A 25,410-nucleotide genomic window follows, 5' to 3' on the forward strand; every position below is an offset into this window, starting at 1 on the left:
TTATTTGTCACTCTGCTTTCACCTTTGGTCCTCTTCCATTCATTCCCCACTCAGTAACTAAAGTCATATTTTTTTTAAACATAAAATGCCTTAGGTTCTTAACTCTATTTAAAATCCTTTCATTGCTTCGGAATTAAAAATCCTTAACATGTTCCTGAGAATCCTATAAGATTTATCCTATTTCACCAGCTTTACCTTGATCCATTCTCCCTGTCACTAACTAAATCCAATTTGCTTGCTTTTGCTCATAAGCTTAATCTCCCCCTTTTCCATTTTCCTTCCATGCTTCCTTCCTTCCTGCACATGTATCTCTCTTCCCACCCAGGAACTATGCCCATATTGTTTCCTTTGAATATAATACAATTTCTTTAGTTCCTGTAACTCCTTGGTTAACTTGTATTCATCCATTTAGGTCCTTCTTAACCCTTTGGAGCCATCCATATACCAAATTAGGACAATGCATTCCAATTCCAATTAGCTATTAATAAAGAGGGGATCCACCCTGCAAGACAATACCAAAAAGAATAGGAAAATCTGAAATTAATTTATTGATTTAGTATAGCTTTCATATATGAAAGAAAGAAAAAGGGAATCTAATAATCACAGCATGTTTCTTGGTCTTGGGAACTAAAGATTTGATTTCAAGGGAAGAAATTAAATTTATTATTTTGTTTACCAACTTTTCTACAAAGTCTATAAAGTAAGAGAAATGGACATTGGCCCATAACCATAAAAGGGCTATATGTGCAAAGGAAAGTTTACTTAACTATTTTCAACTACATTTTAACTAACAATAAAAAGTCTTTAATTAATGACAGTCACTTATCATTATTATATTATGAAAACTTTCATCACAAGATTGAAGGACGGTAGTGGTCATTTCAAGAATATTTTTCGTCATTATTATTGCAATGGATATTATCATCATTATTATCAGTATAACTGATTGCTAGCTATTTATTGATACAACCAGAACAACAGTAGCAAAAATAAATAAGCAAGCAGTCATGTAGCACCATAGTTAGCCTGAAGTGGGTCTGAGGCCTCAGTCTCCTAGAAAGAAAATGAAACACTCCAAAGGATCATGAAGAATGTTCATTGATTGCCCAGCAATTTATCCATGTGACAAGTGGTATTTAATGTTAGCTACATGGTTGGCACAGTGAGATGCATAAAGTCTTACTTACAGATGAGCCAGTCATGAGCCCATTCCTTCTGTAGTTCACTGCTCTACTAATTCTTCTATTATGCTCAGCTTAATCCAACTTCATACAATTAAATAAACCTATGAGAGAAGAATAGAGAATAAAAATAAGAGGGAAAATTCTATTCAGATAAGTTTTTTTTTCTTAAAAGAACAGTTGGAACAATGGTTTAAATATTAGAAGTCATAAAAGATTTTGCCATGGATATTTTGGGCAATTTCTTACAATTTTCATGTTACTCATGAGTTACTGGGATATGTCTGAAGACTGAAAATGCTACTTGGAACTTTTGTTTGTTTCACAAATTCAGTTTGGCTCTCTAAAGCATTATTTAGTGAGAATTTCTGTAAAATATAGTGATATTTAAAATAGCAGTCCATTATCACAACTAGAAAAATATGTCAAGGTAGTTAGTGAATAATTTATATAGGCTAATAAAGTCATCTTCATAAAGAAAAGACTGTTTGACAACAAGGGGATTGGACTTTGAGCACATGATAAAAGCTTTAGCACACAAGGGAGGTGTGAGGATAGGTAAGACACCTCAAAAATTAGCTAGCATTTGTTGCCCTCAACGCAGAGAAACTAAAGCAGATACCTTAAAAGCAACTGAGGCCAATAGGAGAAGGGGACCAGGAACTAGAGAAAAGGTTAGATCAAAAAGAATTAACCTAGAAGGTAACCCACACGTACAGGAAATTAATGTGAGTCAACTCCCTGTATAGCTATCCTTATCTCAACTAGCAAAAACCCTTGGTCCTTCCTATTAGAGCTTATACTCTGTCTACAACAAAATTAGAGATAAGGGCAAAATAGTTTCTGCTGGGTATTGAGGGGGTGGGGGGGAGAGGGAGGGGGCGGAGTGGGTGGTAATGGAGGGGGTGGGGGTAGAGGGGAGAAATGACCCAAGCATTGTATGCACATATGAATGATAAAACAATAAAAATTATAAAAAAAGAAAAGACTGTTTGAAACAAGTGTCCAAACCAATTTTTTTTTCTACTGTACTAAATATATGCAAAATGGAATACAGTAATTTTCTCTTATATAAACTTAAGTGTTGTGGTATCGATATTTCTTTACTGGCTTATATTTTATACATTTATTAGATCTTTAGGAGAATTTTCCTCCTATTCAGAAGAGGAAAATAGATTTTAATTTCTTTTTTTATTAACAACATTCATGAAATATTTCATAAATTTACTTCTAATTTTCAGCACCCATCTCAAAGAATTCTAACTATATTATGAAAAAAATAAAGTTTAGTGGACAAGGGAAAAAAACTACTAATAGGAAATTCCTTTGAATGGTAACACCATTAAATATCTGTAGACATGATCTTCAATCAAACATTTTTATCTGCAAAAAACTGGAAATTGCTTGTTAATTCCTAGCTAATAGCCCTTTTCTTTACTAACTAAGAAAAATCCCATTTTAGAATAGAATTAACTAGAAAATGACAATTCTCAGAATTTATGGCTTTTTCCTAGTTTGTATCAAAACCCATCTAAGCTCTTTCCGATCAAATTGAATAAAAGCAACAAACTTTAAAGTCAATCTGACTTCATTCAAGGCATGTATTTAGAGCAGCTGGTATTTGTATGAGGAAAAAGGCATTTTCTTGTCTTCTTTTCTATTTCTTTAATTATGCAAATCAGTTTTGCCTTGATTCTGTCAAGTTCTAATCCTTTTTTTAATGTGTCAGCTAAAAGAACTATATTGAGACATTATTTAACTCTTATAGGAAATATTTGCAAATCACGTGGTTATTTATTGTAATTCTTAGGCTTTGTATTTTATTTAGGTATATTATAGAATAAAATCTTACCTAGCACTTTGAAAAGAGTTCAGAGAAGTGTTATGACACTATAAAATGGCATTTAAGCCGTTAGGGACAAGGCCAACAAGTGTACTGAAAGGTGTTTATTAGATCCAAAGTTAAGACAAACAGATAAAATGTAAACACACATCTTCATGCTTATAAAACATATTTAATTATTCACAGAGTAATACAGGTAAGTACATTTCTTCTAGTGCATTAACTCTCCTGCTTGCCTATACTTATTTTTCTCTTTTTTACCTCAGTCTTGTAAATCTCTCATTGCTCTGCCTTACAGCAATCAATAAATCACATCCCAGACATTAGGGCTCAAGGTTCATTCTAAAATAACCAACATCTGTGATATATTAAATGTATAGGAACTGGTGGTTTGCGATATAACAAATGTATTTTAGAAAGTTTCCTATGAACATTCCCTCATGAATCTATTCCTGGTCCTTGTCACATCAAGAAATTATGAAGGTTTGCCAAAAATATGTTCAAAATTTTATTGTACCCTATAAATGTAAGGCCAAAAGAGCTTGTAATAGACTATCACCTCCTAAGAGAAAAGGGCTTATGTTTATTATACCTCTATGTTATACACAATGAGGTAGGGTGGTAAAGTAGCAAGAAGATAAGATTTTTGAATTAGGATATAAATTGGAATCTGAACTAAGCCATTGAGAAGTCACTTTGCTTGTTCAAACAATTAACTTGTTCATTTGTAAGGTAGGCATAATAATATAAACCTCACTGGTTTAGGAACCAATCCCTGCAAAAAAGCTATTTAGATAGTTATCTTTTGAAAACTGCCCTCCCCACCAATAACTTTCCACATGGTTAGTGATTTTCCCATCAACTGTTCACATCCTGTCTTAGATGTCATATCCTTGGTATACATTTCACTAACTTGCCTTTACTCATTCTAGATAAGTTCATTTTTTGTTGTTCTTTCATGAGACTACCCTTCTTTTGTTTAGAGAAAGGACTGGAAGACTATAACCATGAACCAAACCTAGACTGTCACTTGTAAACAAGTGACAAAACCTTATTAGTATGTGGTCACACTCTTTTATGTGGTGTCTATAACTGCTTTTTCCTCACAACTGCAGTGTTAAATAGATACAGCAGAGACTGCATGGCTGACAAAACCTAAAATATTTACTATCTGGCCCTTTACAGGAAAGATTTACTGACCTTTGCTTTAGAGAATTTATTTTATTTTTCAATGGTGTACTATTAGTGAGGTTATTTATAAAATGACTCTTTCCTACTAGGATATAAACTTCATTTCAAGATGGACTATTTTCTTCTTGATCTTCACTGTTTCCTTACCACCAGTCAACCATAGCATCTGCAATGTAAATCCCATTCTGTGAATGTTGTACAAGTGGAATGGATAAATGAATTAATGAATGGACCAATAGGTAAATTTATTTAATTTTAAGATTACCATAGTAATATGGTAATAGACACAACAAAAATTTAAGTTAACAAAATTTTATGCAACATTAGAATATTAGGGTAAAACAACTAGAGATTTAACTCGTCTAATTGATGTGTTACATAATTACACAATCAACAATGTCTAACATACATACTACTACAGTACGAAGGAGACCTTGTTATGAATGAGCTTTTCATGAAGCTTATATATTATGGACTCTCTAAAACATGCATAAATTAAATAACCATTTGTCCCACATTAAAATGCTTTAGTGACATATGAAGAACATGTAGGCATAGGCTAGAGAACTAATTATGAGGAAATTACTTAGGCTTTATTCAATTACTTTTGGCATCACCTCTGATGCATTTCTGCTTTGCTATATGTGATTGCCCCCCCTCCCATGTCTCTACTTTGCATAAACAATATATCAGAAAGCATGTTACAGTGAATGCCCAGCAGCTGCTGGCCTTGAAGAGCTTATTCGCCTAATTGTGCATCCCTTGTGGATTTTTCATAATACTTTACGGATCTAATTTAAATACTTTTACAAATTCATCAAATACATTCTCCGAGGCACATTTACTCAGCTTACTTTTCAAACTTCTAATGAATTCTCTCGATATGTAATTTTATACTCAGCATCATGATTTGAATTAAATATTATTGAACAAGGTGTTCATTATTGGATGTGAATTATAATTAGAATGATAGGCAACCTTAACTATGATAATAGTTTTAGTCAATTTCCTATGGGACTTCCAGTTTTCAATCCAGTACAAAGACCAATACCCTCTGCTAAAAGTCTGTTATAAGGGTTACAAGTAAATTAAGCAATGTCAGTTCTAGCTGCTTAAAAGCTAGGATTAGCAGATACAATTTAACTCTTAAAAGGCAAATAGCAGGCTGTCATGGTGCTGTAAATCAGCAGTGCAGGATGGCTGACCTGCTTCATATGCAATTTAGCATCTTGATATTGAGAGATGACCTAGATTTTCCAACAACCACATGAGAACCTTGCAAGTGGTTGCTGTATTTGTCAATTTCACATGTGCTTCAAGAGAAGCAAGAAAGGTGGGCTTTAAAGAAAGTCTGAGTCACTAACACTTTTTCCTAACATACATTCATGTCTTTAGTATTATAAAGAAATACCTTATGTAGATGGAAAGCTTCTTTTATAGGATGTCATGTGATAGAATTATGGCATTTTTTTCTTTTCAACTATTTTCAAATGTAGTTATCATACTTAATATGTGAATATGTAAATAAATATATGAATAAACAAAAGGGAAAATCTACTGTAATCAGATACCTTTGATATACTTTTATCCAGTGTGCATTTTAACAGGATGTTAATATGAATCTCCAAGAGCAAAGTGGCTTTGTGTTCACCAAGACCAGGTTGTGGGGGTAGGTTGTAATGATCTTTCTGAGTACGTATTGGTTCATTATAAATGACCTTTATACATAACAGGTGTTCATTAAATGTCATCTCCCTTCCCCCTTTGGGAATAATTGTACATCAGTGAACATATTAACTCTTCCTCCTTCCTATAACTCTACATATTCATTTATATATAACTTAATTACCCTGTGGTAAATATGTCTTCAGCTGGACACCACCTCTAAATGGTGTCCACAGGAGATACAATTCAGGAATAAGGAAGATCTCCTGTCAATATGCCATTTTACTCTGTTTAAATCAGTATTGTTCATGTGACATGTTGGTGACATTTAGGGATTCACTACTCCAAAGTACACCATGTTTATGACATGTTTATAACATAGCTTGTCACAAAGGTTTTTAAAATCTGGTTCAGCTTATTTCATATCAAGTATTTCCTATAATTTTGTCAACCTGTAATCAATTTTCTTTTTTCTTAATGTAAAACTGTCTTCCAAAAGACATTGCAAATACAACCTGATATTATGTCCGCCTTGTTCACTGTCACCCCAACTCTGTGCTCTACATGCCTCATGTCAGAACTTGAACGAAAATAGCATTATTCTTCCTGTCTCAACAATACAAGCACAATCCTTCCTTTCCTCATCTTGAGGGCATTGCTGATACGTGCAAGGCCATGAGTGTGCCTGGACATATGTGGCTGTATGAGACAAGGCTATATAAGACTAGTTGGTGAGGAGGAACATCACAGAGAAGGTGAAAAATGTTCAATGACCAAGAATTTGAGTAAACTGGAAGTGGTAGTCTGTTTTTCATCATCATCTGTCTTTACCAGTAGCTCTATACATGTTTATTACTGTTTCTTACACATAGAGAAAAAATTCCTCCATTATGGAGATGTAGGCTGATTAGCATAGGACAAAAAAGATTTCCTTTTAGCACACATATAATACTACATATGGTGTATCTATTTATTTTTTATACATTTCTTATTGTTGAAATAGGAGAAAGGGGCCTGGCATCTGAGACCTGGACCCACTTTTTTTCCCTTCAGGACTGGTACCTCATATTGTCTTAAATTTAAGGATTTTCTAGTGAAGGCAAACAGAAGAGTTTCCCATTCTCATTGTCACTTTTTACAGATCCTTAAAAAGCAAAAGTGGATTTTGAAAACTCTAGCTTAGCTTCTGTTGCCTAAGTTACTCGGAAAACCCCGCAAACATTGCCTTTTTCCTCACAGCAGGGACCCCAGTTACACAGCAGATATCCCCCAAATTCTTTTTGGAACTCAGCAACATGGCAGATTGAGCTAAGGGCAACTCAAATGTTGAATAAAAATGTAATAAACACTTATTTTATATGCATAGGTTTACTCATAGACAGAAAGAAATATCTCTAGGACCTAGAAATGAAAGCAGAAACTCTAAGGCAGAGATGTAAGCACATAAATTGATGTCTCAGGGTTATAAATGGTGTAGACACAAAGATAGGCCTTTCTGGCTAAGAGCCAGGTGTTAAAGTCCTCACAGGGATAACACTGGTCTCTTCACCAGATGGGGAGCTGGAAGACAGATCTCTTCACAAAGCTGAATTCCCAGGAGTCCTTTAAAGAAAATAGGAACTGTACCTATAGACTTGGGGAAACAACCAGAAAGACTTTCATCTGCTTTGTCTCTGGTTGGAAACTGAAATCTCAGAAAAGCATATATTGCAATTTAATCTGCATGAACTATAGATGAATAGATGCTAAGTGAGAAATTAACATAAAAAGTTGTCTTGAAGTCATTGGGTTCTTGAGACAAACCCAAATACAGATGTTTTCTCTTGGTATAATTTTACAACTAGGGGGAATCATTGGAGATAAGGCCACAGTAATCATCTTAATCCTATTAGAAACAAATATTATGGGATACAGTACATCAACACAGTGCTAATTTACATGAACCTGAAGTGACAGCATGATTTTTTAAAACTAAAATTTCTGTGCTTAAAATGATCATATATAAAGAGTAGTTTATTCAGTAATGAAAATTATAGATTCAAATGAACAAATGAAAAAAAAATTTATAAACATGAAAAATATGGTCACTTAAATTCACAGCTCAATGGATAAGTTTAAAACTCATTAAATGGGACTCTGGAGAATGTCATAAATGGAAAGATAACTCCATGAGGTTACTCAGCACTCATTTTATGATTAAACAAATATATCCAATTGCATATTGGTATAATCTGTGATGGAAAAAGACAAAATGCTATGAAAGGGAATGAGAGTGATTTATTTTAAATTAACTATTCACAAGAAGCCTCACTGAAAAAATATGAATCATGAATAGTCAGATAGGTCTGTCCAAGCAAATGGCAGACCTGACCAAGCATGTGTGAAGGTACTTAGTAAATTACTTAGAAAGAGTTTGGAGAGAGTGAGGCACCAAGAGAAGGAAGAATGGCTGGATAATGATGCATGATGAAGAGTAGTGTGGGAAAGGCTGGAGAGTTCAGTAGGTATCATCTTATCAATGACCATGAAATCAGGTTCTGATTTATTCAGAATACAATCTCAAGTCCTTAAAGGGCTTAATCAGGGACATAATTGGTTAGAAGAGATTCTGTCCTGTGCAGAAGTGGGAAGATGAATTAGAAAAGATTGTAGTGGCTTGGCGTGGGGTAGTGACAGCAGTTGTGTAATTAATGACATGTTTGGCACCACACACGTGTTGGCACCAAATAACTTGGAAATGGAATTTACTGAACTTCCTATCAGAACTCTCAGGGAAAGTGAAACTAAAAATATCTTAAACCTCCTTATAAGAGGTTTAAATCTATTACTGATAGTTTTTTTTTTTTTTGTAGTACTGGGGTTTGAACTCAGGGCCTACACATGGAGCCACTCCAGCAGCCCTTTTTTGAAATGTTTTTATTTTTTCAATATAGGGTTTCATGAAGTATTTGCCTGAGGTTGGCTTTGAACAGTAATCCACCTGATCTCTGCCTCCTAAGTAGCAAGGATTATAGGTGTGAGCTACTGGCACCCAGCAACAATTTAGATAAAATATACGGACATGCTACTATTGGAAAGGGGACATGTACTCATTACTGACTCTTTATCACTTCTTGCTATTGGGAGCAATCCATTGTTAGTGGTGGAAATGAACGTTTCCTTCTGAACTTTTTCAATGACCCTCAGCAAACTCTTTTGCCCTAGTCTTCATGTAAGCCAGTTTCTTTTGGCTCTCTTCACTAGAGAGGTCAGCCTAAACAATGTTCAATTTGAATGCACTGGTTTAGTCAGTATCTTCATTCTTGTTTTGCATATTTCCATCTTCTATTTCTTTCCCCTCTCTCCCATATAAACCACGCAAATGCAGCTCTTTCCTGACCATAGACTACTCAGTTGGGCGGCCATCACATCAGACTAAATCTGTCGTAATGTGTATTCAAGGAAATTTGAATAACTAATGTTCAATTTCAGAAATATTTTTGTTTTTAATTTCTAACAAACACGTTAAATTCTATTGTTCAATAGTAGGAAGAGAACTTTATAGGGTACTAACTTTAGAAAATCCTTTATTAAAACTTTCACATCTAACTTTCTCTCAATGTAATTCCTTTATTCATCTGTTTTACTGAGGCTGGCCCTGGAACCAAATATTCAATAATTCATACAAAATAATTTTTACCTGTTACTTTTCTGGGACATGTACTGAATGCTCCTCTATTAGCATTTAATCCCTCATTTTCACATTCTTGATTGAGTAATTACCTTAGACTTTTCCCAATAAAATGCATTTGATGTCTTTTGCTAAAATCACTTAAACAGTAAGATTAGGTTCACATTCCACACCTGAGACCTTCCTTTCTACTCTAGGAAAAAAGCATATTAGCAAGAGTCTTGAATATTTATTTTAAATTTCTCATATATTCATATCTCAAATGTCCTATATCTTTTATTCCCGAATCTTGCTTCTCTAGTTTATCACTAGTCTTGTAGTATATCTTCAGACATATTTCCTGAAAGAATCAATGCCATTAGGTTGGTAATTGGCCCCAAATCTAACAAACTACCTTTAAATTAAAAGTTTATTTAGTTGATCAGTGATAACTCAAAATATTTTAAAACTACATTATCATGATTGAAATATGTGAAACACGAAGGACAATTTCTAGAACAAAATCAACTATTTTCATAACTCATAAATTACTATGCTTTTAAAATCACAGATGGGCTGGATATGTAGTTAAATGGTAGAGTGCCTGCTTAACATACGGGGAAGTCCTAGGCTTGATCCCCAGCATCACATAAAAAAAAGAAGAAAAATTGAATGGTCTTTCATTAAAATTGAAATATACTTTTTTTTCTAGCAATGACTTAGAAACATTTAACAAGACCATAAACACCATATCAAAACAGCAAAGCAGGTTGTACTATTGGTAGAACAATGATAAGGATGTAAAAGTATTTTTCAAAATTTGAGTTTATAAAGGCAACCAGTTAAATATACCAGAGTGTGTGACTGTGAAGTAATATTCAATAAATCTAGGGAGCTACCTATGAATCAACCTTTATAACAAGTTCCCTAAGGGACTCTTTTTCATACCAACATTTGAGAACCATTGACTTTGACCCTGCCACTGGGAAGAGGTTAAAAAACCTTGTAATAAGTCACTAGAAAGTGAAGAGGACTCATCCATTAATTTAAGAGTGGACTGGGCTACTACTACAAGGAAGGCTTCCATGTAAATCATGTATTTCTATATTTAAACCCTCATGCAAAAGGAGAATCTAAAATTTTAGAAATAGGCATCAAACTCTGAATTACAAATTACAAACACTTATTTCATCAAATGAGATTAGAACATGGAAAGTCTAATGACACCTGCCTCTTGAAATCAAATGATATTGTCTGTGATGGTATGAAATTCCCCATGATTTGAAGAGTGACAGAGCCACATAACCCTTGCTGAGAATATGGCCTGTAATTCTGCCTCTGCTCCTGCCTGGATGTCATTATTGTGTAATCAAAGAAGTATCAAGTTAGTCCACTGACGCTTCTTTTCCATTTTCCTGAAATTTGTCCTTTTCTTGAAAAGGGTAATGAGAAAAACTCTACGTACAATGTCACCACTCCTGAGAGCTATGCTTTCATAGAGCACAAAGAAAGGTGCAATAGAACAGCCTCTTCCTTATGTGTATTTGGAAGCAGCAATCTACTTGGATGGGTGTATTCTTTTGTGTCTTGCAATTTCAAAGACTTCTCACCTACACATACAATGAAAGCACCTAGTTATATATAATAAAAAAAAAAGCAGAACCAATCTGGCACACAATAAATGCTTACTAAGTGTTCACAGAATGGATGTGTAAGAGAATGAGACTTGACAGAAATTCATGATTTAGAAAAATAGGATGGAGTCATAAGTAAATAATTATGAAATAAAGTGATGTTGAAAGACTGTGAGCCCCCGAAGCTTTGGGGTGGTAACTTGCTGTAGGGAAAAGAATAAGAGGGACAAAATTAAGGTTCTTTCAGCTGGATGACAAAGACTGAAGTTTGGTACAAAAGTAGGGCAAACAGAAGAAGTAAGTTAGTTTCTGGTAAAGTTGAAAATTTATGTCTTGAGTTTAGATGGTGAAGTGTCAAAATAAAGCTGCAGCTTAGTGAGGTGCCAGTGGCTCACACATGGAATCCTAGCTACTCAGGAGGCAGAGATCAGGAAGATCACAGCTCAAAGCCAACCCAGGCAAATAGTTCACAAAACCCTATCTCAAAAATACCTAACACTAAAAGAAGGGCTGGTTGAGTAGCTGAAAGCGTATGCCCTAAGTTCAAGCCCCAGTTCCCCCTACAAAAAAAAGCTGCAGCTCATGGAAATCAGAGTTGGATAAAAATAACATTTAAAATTCACATAAGTCAATAAATAGAATGTTTATGTTTCCCCCAAATTCATATGTTGAAATCCAGTCCTTAACATGATATTAAGAGGTGGAAACTTGAGTGATAATGTTGTAAGAGTTGAGTCTTCATGAATGGGATGGATGTTCTTATTAAAGATGCCAAGATGCTGCCTCACTCCTCTGACTCTTGAGGACACAGTGAGAAGATGAAGATGTCCGTCCAAAGCAGCCTTAGTACCACATTGATTTTGGACTTCCCAGACTTTTAAGAAATAAATATGGGCTGCTTATAAGCCACCTAGTCCATGGTAGAGGCAAGCCACCTAGTCTTTTTGTTAACAGAGCTCAAACAGCCAAGGCTGTTAATAACAGAGGGGAACTTGCCATGTTCCAGGTGTTGTATTAAACAGACTCATCAACCCTGTTCATCATGAAATGCTTGAACTGGGGTCACTTTTCTCCCCATTTTATGTATAAGAGATTTGAGCTTGCCCTGCATGCAGTGAAGTGGTAAGCGCCTAACCCAGGCAACACAGGCAGGGCCTTAAATCTCACCCCCAGTGCTAGCTATTTTTGCTTTAGTTATTTCTCAGATAGAGTCTTGTGCTTTTTCCAGGGCAAGCTTCAGACTTTAATCATTCTACCTATCCTTCCCAAGTAGCTGGAATTTCAGAAATGCATCATCACACCACCTGGTTACTTTGTTGAGATGTGGTCTCACTAACTTCTTGTATGGGCTAGCCTTGAACCATGATCCTCTCTATCTCCACATCCTGAGTATCTGGGATTATAGGTGTGTTTAAAGGGCCACCCTTCCAAACATTTTGAATGGCTAACATAAAGCATGTCTGTTTATATCAAGGCCCACTCTTCTTCTGTGTCCCAGGTGACCACTCTTCTACTGCTTTCCTGGATTGAAAATAAAATCTGATGAAGAGTGAGTTGGTTCTCAGGAGACCATGGGTTAGTTCTGTGTTTGCATCTGACCAGGAACAACACCTATCTGCCACATTTTCCACAGGGAATTACGTGGTGAAGACTGCTTGAAAGTAACACAAATAACTGTAGATTCTCTGAGTTTGCAGAAAAGAGTTTAGTATCAATTCAAGGTAATTAATATGGCTTTGTGTCATTTTTTGCATTAAAAATAAATCAAATTAAGTTAATTTAATTATGTCTATAATCCCAGCATCCATAGCACAAGGGAAGGAGGGAAAGTTAATCCTATTCTCTTCTTCCCAAACCTATAAATTTTAAGATGATTTTATACAGGCAAATGCTATATAGAATGTATGGAAAATTTCTGTCCAAAAATCTTTCATGCAGTTTCTTTTTAGCAGCTCCATTTTGCAGCCCTATGTTCTCTTTTGGCACCTTTATATTGGGCTACTATATTTTTCCAACTTTAAAATCTTACACTGTCCTCAGTTAAGTTTTCTTTCTGTTCATTCTATTACTTTACTCAGTGTATAGGAATTTCTTCCATGTCCAAGACCCTTCAACTTTATACTTGAATATGCCATTAGTAATCTACTCTCAAAAATATAATAATGTTCCAAAATTATTTTCTCTATTGAAATTCATTGGGTAACAATTTGGTATACATAAAAAGAAACTGCAGGAAATCTCAGAAGCCTGTGATCAACTAGTAGCAACAGCTGGCCAAGTGTCTTATAGCCCAGCTCTGTTATACATATAAAACATTTTAATATCCAGTATTGTCAAAGATGTGAGGAATGTAGCCCTCACATATACTGTGACTGTGAATTTAAATCAGAAGTGGAACTGCTTGGAGAACAATCTGACACTATTCATCCATGATCAGTTTGTCTTCCCCTGTTTGATCACACTCTCCCACTTCTGGGAATCTGTACATTTCAATATCTATCTATCTATCATCTATGTGTGTGTATACATGTATTTGGACTTTCATTAGCAAATAGTTAAAATGGCAAAATGTCTATTAGCATTATCAAATAAAAATACAGTCATAAAAGCATATGGAATAGTATATAATGAGTAAGGAATAGCAAATGAAATTGAAAGATATGCACAATATATTTTAAGATTTAAAAAGGAAATCACAGCACACATTTTACAGTGTAAAGCTATTTAAAAATTATATGTGCGCATGTGCATTTGGATGTTTATAGAAAATGGCCTGGTTATGATCAGCAAAGGGTTAATAGTGGTTATGTCTGGTGAATGTGATTGCGATAGTAAAGGTGAGTTATTTTATTGTATAGCTTGCAAAACTTTATTGCTTCATTTCAGTAGACAAATATTACCTTTGTAATTGAAACAGTCAAACTTGCTAGGTGCTAGGCTCTCATCCCTATAATAATGCCTTTATAATTGAGAGGCTGAGTTCAGGAGGATTGCAGTTCAAGGCCAGTCTGGGCAAATAGTTTGCAAAACCCCATATCTGAAATAACCTGAATTGAATGAGCTGGAATTGTGGCTCAAGTGGTAGAGCACCTGCTTTGCAAGTGTGAAGCCTTGAGTTCAAACTCCAGTCCCATCAAAAAAACAAACAAACAAACAATAAAATCTCAAAACCACGTTAGAGGTACATCATGTACATTAAAATTCTCATGGATATGAGAATGAGAACATCTAGGTCCATAGACATTAATCTGTGGCAATGAGGTGTCTTAAAGCATTAATGAAACCACCTGGGTAAACATACATGGTGCTTAAAAGTTGTACAGAAGAGCAACACATGCAGGCTTCCGTGTTCAGAACCATCTGATGAATTTAACTTTCATGAAGGAAGACAGACAATGGCATAAACCAGTTTCATTCTTGAACACAGATTAAGGAATATTATGTTAGCCAAGTAATCTACTTTATTACATTTGGAGTGCGTGTACCAGTATCTCTGTGTTATATTTCTAGTTTATCATGACACAATAAATAGTACATTGTCTATATACCCTCTATTTTAGAAGCAAAATAATGAACTTTTCAAAAGGAAGTCCTGTAAAAATACTCATATTTTTCAGTTTGGAAAGTAGTCAAATCACTTCTGTATGTTCTATATTTCATATACTGAACAAATCACTACATTTGAAAATATTAAGAAATAGCCATCAGCCTTATAAATGGTTGATTTCATCTATGAATGTTAATGTAGCGATATCTACACTGCAGAATGTACTTCATGCCATTATTTTACGTTGGCATATGCCCTTGTAAATATATTGTTTGACAACAAATAAATTATCCTTGTACCTTTCCCACTCTCCATTGATTATCTCACTTCTGGTCCTGGGCCATGCATTTTAAGCTATTTATTAGCTTTAACTGATCGATTGGCTCTTAGTTACTTAAAGGCTACATCTTGCTAGCCACTGCTTTTTAACTTAGGTAATTATAACTTGACTTTGTAAAGCAAGGAAAGAGTATTTTTTCATAAAAAGGATCAAGTTTTTAAAAGATGCAATTCAACATAATTACAGCAGGCAATTACAAAATGCCTACTTCATGAATTTGAATAGATTACCTATAATCACATTAGTGTGGTTGTAACCTAGACATATAAAGCATGGTGAATGTTGAAGATTTAACATGCTCTCTCACACCAACCAACCACATTCTGTCTTTTCAAAAAATAGGAACAAGAATAAATGCTGTGGTGATTTTAGTCTTCTCTTTCTGCTTCAATCAGTTTCTACATCATTAAGATTTTCCAAGTAAGGGGTATTATTGTCTCAGATTGGAGGCTTTTAAAGATTTCCTTCTATAGCAGCAAGTGCTGGGAGGAGGTTATGACTTCTAGTTTCTGTTCTCCTCACTTTAGGTCTAATAGGACAACTAATAGATCAGGTGGGATGTTGTGGAATGTAATTTTTTATATTGCTTTAACTACTTCTGACCCAAACCCATTAACCTTCACACAGTTTTACCAGAAAATCAGAAGAAGACTCTTTGGAGACTTGGCACCCATGTGCCAGTCAAGTGCTCCCAGCCTTAAGTGGCATGTCTGGTGGGTTTGTGATAATAAGAAAGATGCTTATAGATGCTCAAAATTTGCAGATTAGCAAGTGAGAGAAAAACTTGATTTAGAACACAAGCATATATTTGTTTGTTTGCCTTATTTTTTGACTAAATCTAAATCTAGGGTTAAATTAATTCAATTAGTATATGTAACAGAAAGATTCAAGGTTATTTTTTGTCACCATCTTCAATTATCTTAGATTGTGAAGTAAATAGCTCTGGTTGAAATTTTAGAAGTAAGCATAATTATTTTGGCAAATGTGAATGTGAGATTTAAACATGAATTAATATGACAGGTAATTTGCATATTTACTCGTCTCCTATGGTAGAAATTAACATACATACCTTTGACACATGTGAAAGTTTCCATTTGAGAAAATAAAAACCTCGGAAGGTGAAACTATCTTCTTTGAACCTTCTTAAAGTTCTCTAATAAAGACGTTGAAAAAACCACCCTCGCCAGGTCTACTGCTGTTCTTATTCCAAGTCACAACTTGGCTAAAGGTTCTGAACTAATTCATAGTAATCATATCATAGATGAAGATGTAGTCACCTTTGATGATTAGCCAATGAAGGAAAAGAATTAATTTAAGCTTGCAAAGAACAGAACATTATAAAAATTTAGAAGCACTGTTAATTTTTTTTCTTGATATGGCAAAGTGAGTAACTTCAAAGTTCAAAGACACAACATTCTAGGAAAAGCAATTTATAGACTAAAATTTTTGAGTGGAAACATAATGTAGACCTTTAATTCATCTATTATGATTTATTTTTAAAATATTGGTGTGCTCTTCAGTCTTTTTAATTGAACCTACAGCCTAACATCAGCTTCTTTAATTAGCTGAGTAGATTTGCAGTCTCTCCTTTATTGGGGGAATTCCAATTTTATGTCAGTTGAAACACTGCCTATATCTAAAATCATTTGAAACAGCTGAGTTAGTCTCAAAAATATTAATAGATACTCTAATACTGCATGCATTTTTAATACTGCCTAATGCTACATGTGGTCTCTAATACTTTTTGTGAACAATTAATGAATATTCATAAAACTGAATTGACACCAACAAACTGGAGAGGGATATTGTTAATGGAATAGTGTCATCTATAAAACAAATGTACTAAACAGTCAAATTCAAATATTTTTAGCACAAACTGCACCGACATACCATTTTCTTTTTTTTGAAGCCAAGATACTTTAGGACTTTGTAGCCTTGGAGTAGTCTCCTTATATTTTAGTGTAAATATGTATAATTGCTGATGAGAGAGTTCCAATAGAGATAATGAAAAAAAGATTCCATGTTTACTTTTAGTAGTATCAAATGTATTGCAACTTTTAGGCTAGAAATTATAAGCAGAAAGGTTACTTGAAGAAAAAGAGAATGCACCTGATACAGAAAGTTTCAAGTAGCTTGATTTTTTTTTGTATGCCCTAGCAAGTTCTTGTTATTAAGTTGGCTTATTTACCTGGATAACTAAATATTTTTCACTCTAGTTATAAGGTCCTCTTTTAAAAATGAGTCAGTATATACTAAGCACTTCATATTTACTGTGTTTTTGTAAATGCAGAAAAGCACACAGTACTAATTCAAAGGCTAACCTTACTTTAAATATGTTAGCCAGATGTGCATCTGAGTCCAAACAATAATATATAACCACATTGTAATGAAGTTCTACTATTTAACAATAACCAGTACTATTTACTTCTTTTTGTTTTTATACCCAGTGTCCCACACATGCTAGAGAAGTGCTCTACCACTTGAGCCATTCTTCCAGCTCCTTTAACTTTTCCCAGGTTGGCCTAGAACTTGTGGTCCTCCAGCCTCTGCCTCCTGAACAGTTGGGACTAAAGACATGCTCATGTAAATTTTCTTTTGGAGATTTGTAAAGCCAAGAAGAAATGAAATAAACTGGGTGTGCTGGCATACATTTGTAATCCCAGAATTTGGGAAGATGGAGAGTTGCAGGTAAGCATGGGCTACACAGCATCTCAAAAAGACAAAAGACCTGGTGGAGTGGCTCAAGTGGTAGAATGCCTGCCTACCAAATGAGAGGCCCTGAGTTCAAACCCTAGTAGCTCTAAAAAAAAAAAAAAAAGACAAAAGAGCAAACAAAACAATCAATAAAACAGGACTTCATAGTGTATCTTAATGGTACAGTGTTTGCAAGTCGGTTGGTTTATCTCTAGCATCACCATAAAAAAAAAAAAAGCAAGCAAGCTCCCAAAATCTGATTTTTATTCACGTGATTCTCACATTTTAATCTTGATATATTAGTCAGTTAGCTATTAAATATTTGAAATACCATTCTAAAGTTATTTTTGAAAACCCTACAATCACTTTCCAAGGCTTATTGAAACTTATTTTACGTTTCATTCTCTTGATACCACACACAATCCACAGCACCTTCATTTTCTATGATTCTCATCCATGTAAAAAAGCAAGTTCAAATTAAAAAACCTGAGATTCTGGCTTTTTGCAATCCAGCTCCTTCTTAACACTTTAATTTGCTAATTATTCTACAAAAGCCCTACTCTAAGAAATCTATTCCCTGGATACAAACAATGTGTCATTCAAGCGTTTGCACCCTTGTTCATTGTGTCACATTTGCTGGCAGATGCTCTCCATTCACACCAATTTAACCATTTCTGTAGCATTTCTTAAATTCTCTCCATTGAAGGAAATCTCACTAATTATATTCACTTAAGGTGCACTCTTCTTCCACTTTATTCCATTAGTACTAATCTAGCTATTCACTACTCTTTATTGTTTCAATTATTGTGGATACACACCATCTATGGTTACATCTTTATGTATATGCCTTTCTTCTACCAATCACATGTTTCTTGGTGGCCAAATTTTTTCCCTTTTTTTGGGTGGCATCTAACTTATACTATGTACACATCAAGTACTTAATAAATATGGGCTGCTCATAGCGCTTTTTATTTATCTATCCAATCACTAGTACCCTAATTATTTATCCAAGACTTCTATATTTTTTTTCAACCAGAGCATGAGACCAGATGTTTTATTTAATGGTTCAGCAAGTTTTTAAACTCTAATCTTTGGTTAATCTTGATGAAATAAATTGGGATAGTCTGCTGTTGACAGGCAGAGGAAGAAGCAGAGGTGGTAAGCAGTTAAGTGTTTTGAAAGGCTGAGGGCAACAGAAAAGCTGGCCAGAGAAGGTGTTTGGCAGACGTAAGCCTGTGTATTTCAACTGTGGATCCCATGTTGTGCAATCCTCTTTAAACAATTACCATTTTTTAATTGTTGGCCAAATAAGCCTCAAATTTCATAAGTAGTTAAGGTTGTCACAAACTGCTAGAATTCTATAACCACCTAATATTTTCCAATAATGATGTTCATTTTAAATCAAATTTTACATTAACATCAATAATTCAGAAGGAATTGGGACCTTTGGTTGGTTCAGTCTTTAATGAAGCAGCTCCATCTTGGTGAAGAGCCTACAATATAACCTGGCTATAATTAGGCTGTCCCCTCTTTTGAATAGGTTTATAGACCTATGTGTCAGGTTTTAACTCTTTCAAGTATAAGGGTATCATTTATTTAGTCTATGGAAGCCATACTGAACTGAAGTCAGACAATCTAAAGACTTAACAGAAGGTTCCTAGGTACTACTTCTATCTGTGGAGGTGTTTAGGGACCCGCAATTCATGCTGGAAGTTTGGAATTTAGGGGCCTGGGCCTGAGAGGACAAGTGAAATCAGTTCTTGTTATATGATGTTTTGGAGAACAATGGGGAATCTGCTCCAAGGAAGCAGGCTGAAACAACCCTCTGTGTGTTTCTTTAAATGTAGTGATAATAATATGAAAGCAGAGCTGGGAGTCAGGGACTCTAGTTTACAAACACTAGTTTACTGAAGCTGCTTCACACTAATCACTAAGTTTCAAAGTGAGTCAAACAGAAATGGAGTGCTGAACAATTAAGATTCTCTCCCCATAAGCCCATCTCTATCATTTTATTAAAGGCTACTGGGAAAACCCTTACTGAATAACTAATTCTAAATTATATTCGATGAAAACAAATTAATGTAATAATTTTCTTTCTGAAATTAATTTAAATCTCTGTGGATGCTGCAACAAATTTAGCCTTTACTATGCATACAAAAAGTTATGAAAAGCTTTATTGCACACATCGCTTTAGGCAAAGATTCATTGTTTCATAGTCACTGGTAATGGCCATTATTTCAATTTAGCAAACTTGCTTTAATAAATCATTTTTGCCTATTTGGCTTAACTATTTAAAATTACTCTGTATTTTGATAGCATATTTGCTAAGATGCTATTGATTATAAGGTATATTAGTTTCAAAAGTATCTGTTTTATTTCTCTAAATTCTCCCTTATGTATACTTTTTCTCCAATTTTATTCTTTCCATTGAGTCCAAACACAGGGAATACAACCTTCGTGCATACTATAAAGTTTTGATGTTGCTTTTAGTTGATTATTTAAATACCAATGAATCATTTGCATTTATAATGGATTATTTAAGTGACTATCCACTTTTGCTTTATAAATCTTTCCAACTTATGTGTTTGAACATCTACACTAAAACTGTCTTTTTCTTCTTGCTAATCAAAGTAATGTAATTAGTAAGATTTAAAAATGTATTCAAATCAAATGCGTTTTTCAAAAAATCAATTTATATTTCACCTAACAATAACACTTATTAACATGAAAATATTAAATAAATTGAGAAATTTTTAAGGGAAAAGACACAAATATTTTTGATGGTATGAGAAAGGGAACTATTAAAAACAAATAACTAAAGAATGCTACAAAAGCTCAGGAGAAGAGAAGATTCTCTTCCATCTTTATAGGACAGTGTCCCAGACAGGCATGTGTCTTCTAAATACAAGTCCAAGAAAAGTTAATAATCATGGAACAGAAGAGTGTCCTTTCCAATTTAACAGTCTGAGGAAAACTTGTGTAAAACCCCATATCAAGTCCTATAAGCTGCCTTTCTCTCTGCTTTTAAGTACCTGGATGGTTTTGTTGAGAAAACTGCACATGTACCTCTTTCCAGATCAAGATAAAGTCATGACCTTGATTAATGCTCTGACCACCCCACCTCATTTGTCCCTTCCAAGTAGGGAGCTCACCAGGGATTCCATAATCTAGAGACCCTAAACTGGTCTATTCTTCTAGCTGTTAAACATACTTGGACAAAGGGATTGTCCTTCACCCAGAGATGGAGACCATCTGTTAGAATTTCCTGTGCAGATAGGTCCTGAAAACCTGTCCTGTTGAGGATGTGTGAAAAGTTTATTCCACAGAAGCAATCCTAAGCTACTGACATTTCATCTCTTTCATCTGCCATTGGCACAGTTGGACCTTGGCTGTCTACTGGTACAGTAGAAAGTGTGGAACCAGCACTGTTTACACCCTCCCCCTTTCTTTCCTAATTTCTTTCTTGCCTTCTTCCTTTAAATTACATGGTTATAATCTTTATTGTGGCCTATGACAAGACTGAAGCCACAAAGAGTCTTTTAGGGTAAAAAACAAACTTAACACATTCCAACAGGGGCATAAAATCAGCAGAAGTATTTGTAACAACACTGTCTCTCCACTGTATGCTGCTATTTACTTTACAGTAGGCGCCTTCTTATCAATGGGGATACATTTCAAGACTCCCAGTGGATGCCTGAAACTGCAGATAGTGCCAAGCCCTACATATACTCATTTTCTTCGTACAGTTTAATAATAAAATTTGCCTTATAAATTGGGCATAGTAAAAGATTAATGACAATAATTTACCATAGATCTTACCAGCTGTAGCATAGGATTTTTTTCCTTAAGTCAAGAACTTTCAACTTCTCATTGGGAAAAAACCCTTGAAAAATTCTCTTTGGGATATCCAAATTGCCAGGATCATTATACTTGAACTTTAGGGTTCTTAGAACACAAGCAATGTGATGTCCCAAAAGTGAGTCTGATAACCAAAATGGTTACCAAGTGTATTTCCACACTGGACACAAGGGTAATCCCTGCCCCAGGTAGTAGGGCAGCATGACATTTCATCATTCTGTGTAGAATAGTTTACAAATTAGAATTTAGGAATTGTTATGGATGTTTCCATTTAATATTTTTGGACTACAATTGACACTGGGCGGTAGAAACCATGGAGAGTGAAGCTGCAGATAAGCAGAGACTACTGTATTTCCTTCTGCTTTCTCTCTTTTCTCTTTTGTTTCATTTCTTTTGATTTTAAACCATATATTTTTGTGTGTAAGTTTGTTAGTCTTCCATTTTTTTCCTTTCTGGTTCTGATCATAAAATCTACTAGCATGTACAGGTTTTGTGCAGGCTCACTGTATCACAGAGAAGGTGAAAAATGTCTGCTTCAGACCCAACCCTTTAGTAAACAATATTATATTATTAGAGTATAATATGCTAAGTACCTAATCTTCTTATAGAATAATTTAAGTAGAAATTCATAGGAGCAGGGAATTTAAAACAAATATAAAGCTTTATACTAAAAGAAACAATAAATAGATTGAGAATTAAAAATGCCAATTAAAAATTGGAAAATGCTATATGTACAACTTTATAGTTAGTAAAATAAAAATAATAAATTAAACAAATCCATATCATTTAGTCCATTTTATGGATAGTAATTAATAGTGTATAATTAATTTTCATTTATGTAAAGGAAAATTTTCTGGATTTCTGGATTTAGGCCACAATAAAAATAAAATCCTTACAAATTTACCTTTGTTAATTTGTGTTACATGGTGTGCATAAAGAAAGTCTTCTTTGTATACAAATGTGATTAGAATTTTATTTGAATATTCAATGACTGAAGGTAAATTTACCATTAAAAGTCTCCACGTTTTGTGCCCTAATTCAGAACTCAGAAAAGCTTGCAAATCACATAGTAAAATTAAAATGTGAGGTTATATAGGTAGAAGATACATAGATAAACAGATAGAAGGATATATGGGTGGATGGATAAATAGTAGATAGAGAGAAGATAGACAGATGATAGATTCTGCACTTGATGTAATACTAAATTTATTTAAGGGAAATCTGTAATTAACAAAGAAAGCACATTGCAGTCATTCTAGTTTTGAGTGTTTTTCCTTATTTTCCTGGATATTGATGAAAATATGAGCCATTTTATGAACAAATGTCTATTTGTGATGAACACCCAGAAAATACCAAAGCCTGTCCTGTTTCAGAGTGTTAATAGTGACACTGGATGTGTGCCAGACTCTGGTGGCTCTAAGTGCCTTTTCTGAGGCATTGACCTTCCAGGCTTCAGCTTCATTTCCTACAGCCTAGAGTGAGTGCTCCTCTCCTTAGCGAGCTGATTTTAAGGATTAAACCAGGGTGCAATTAGTGTTTTCATAAACTAACCAGTGCTCCAAAACAGGATTTCTTTTAGTTTATTTTTGCTTATTTATATAGTTGATTTTATTTCCCTGGAATTGCAGGGAGTTTGCAAATTAAATAAATACTATACTATGTTGTGATTTTTTTTTTAGTGACAGTTGGGAAAAAAAGAGTAACCTAAATTCTGAAATCTAAAAGAAGACTATATAACCTATACACACTCTTTTATCATTATAAGAGAACTTAATCTCCATGCAAACTTTAATTCCTCTATACAACATTAGATACATTCATTATTGCTGTGATCATTATTGTGGTTCAGGCAATTATGGAAATATTTTGTCACTGGTATAGTGATATAGTGATAATAATTTAATCAATTGAAATACCAAAGAATTTAGCCAATATGAAATATATAACAAATTTAGTATGTTAGATTGCTCATGTGTTAGGGAAAATTAGATTATATATGCTTCCTACTCTGACATATAATTTTTCCTAAAAATTTTAAAATGACATAATATAACCAGAAGATTGAATTCAAACATTCGAGGTTACATCTGCATGCCCATACAATACAGTCTTTTTGAGACATTATCTTTTTGGTAGGTTGCTGTATTGTTATGGGTTTGACAATGGCACTTGGAAAGGACCCGGAGCGTCCCTAGGCCATTAGAGAGATGATCCCCAGACAGCAATAGCCAAAATTTGGATGTGTCAGTAAATAACATCACAAAAATTCTAAGAGTATAGTGATGACAAGGGAGTCACAGTTTCTGTAGTAAACTGTGATTAACTGTGGAAGATTATTTTGAATATAATGAAATTATAAACTCTTAATACTACGACAAGCTTTCAAGTTTTTCCTAGTAGCCTTGATTTAACCATGAAGGAAAAAAAAAACTGTTAAAGAGCTCAAGTGAGAAATAATAAGACTTTAAATATGGAACATTGTGTTTAAAGTCCATGATACTTAGTGGCTATGGATGCTGGGATACTGATAAAGAAGACCCTCTCTCCTCTGAGAGACATGTAAGTCCATTAAACTCTCACAAGGCAACTGATGAGAAGTAATATTTCTGTTAACAATCAGTTCCAAAGTTATTCTTAACTATGAAATGAACTCATTTACAACTCTGTATATCTCAGTAATGACTATGTGCTTATCTAACCACAAAATCTATAAAACACACCCACAATAGATAAGCAATTCAGCAACATTAAAAGCTATAGCAATTTTTGGAGGTAGTCAATGAAGTAATGCCGAACTGGATCCTGCTTTTATTCAGACAAATACTGTACCCACTTGTCTGTGAGCTAGTTTTCCAACCTCTTTCAATTATCTCTCAGTGAAAGAGGACAAATTCTCTTGCCTTAGACCTTTGCTGTAATGACAGTATTAATTTGAATTCTCACAACATTGGCTACATCATGTTAGTTCATGAGGCAATAATGCACAGAGTCAATTCATCAACCACAGTTAATATTCTTTGTGTATTTAATTAGATTTGACAAAAAAGGAAAATGCAGGTATAAATGCTAGATTTACTCCAAAAATCATTTCAAGCCTAGCCTAAATTAAATAGGGATGGGAAACAAACCAATGATTGAGTGTACCGTGGAGATGTTGAATCATTAAGGTTACGTGATTGAAAAGTATACTTCCATAATACAATTTTTTATTACATCATAGTAAAAGGCCTAACTCTGAAGGAATTTCTTTAATTGTAGATTATCACAGGTTTCCTTATGTAGACATTTAGCTAAACAGCCTATAGAAACAAGTAGAGGATGCTCTTCTAGGTTTTATAAATACTTATGAACTAACTTACCAAAAACAGATGATATAGAACTTGCAATTTTATGATGAATCATATTTAAGTAATAAAATATTCAAACCAAAGGTACTTTCTTATGTGAATTTGTCCTTTTTTGTCTTTATTTTCTTGCTGCATTTTAGTTTTTAATGAACAGTAGCCAAGTCAAACTTTTTAGTTTTGCTCCGTAAGTATGTCCCCAGCCACTTTAGATGTGGCTCATGTTGAAGAGTGAAATCAATCAATTAAATGCTATTAGATCTGATATGAAATATCACCAACCTCTCATTAAGTGTTGCCAAAACTAAAAATAAAACTTTCTTTTCTCTGTTTCCCTCCAAGGTATCACTCTGCTAACACAGATGTTACAGACTCAGCTCCGTGGGGAAGAATTTTATTATTTCCTTATCACAGTTTTTCTATAGGCTGGATCTCTGGTGCAGACTGCTTCCTTTTAAAGTTTT

At 34.2% G+C, this 25,410-nt stretch overlaps 1 protein-coding gene across 21 annotated transcripts in view; it reads right to left on the reverse strand.

Annotated features, from left to right (window-relative positions):
• Positions 1 to 25,410, reverse strand: part of Tenm3 (teneurin transmembrane protein 3) — a 2,373,066-nt gene that overhangs the window by 1,519,613 nt on the left and 828,043 nt on the right. For all 21 annotated transcript variants that reach the window (XM_074054924.1, XM_074054923.1, XM_074054922.1 and 18 more), the window contains exon 5: positions 1,188 to 1,285. The gene's annotated coding sequence lies outside the window, so the exon portion shown is untranslated. The remainder of the gene's footprint in view (positions 1 to 1,187; positions 1,286 to 25,410) is intronic.

This window comes from Castor canadensis, chromosome 14 (assembly GCF_047511655.1).
Source record: "Castor canadensis chromosome 14, mCasCan1.hap1v2, whole genome shotgun sequence".
NCBI lineage: Eukaryota > Metazoa > Chordata > Mammalia > Rodentia > Castoridae > Castor > Castor canadensis.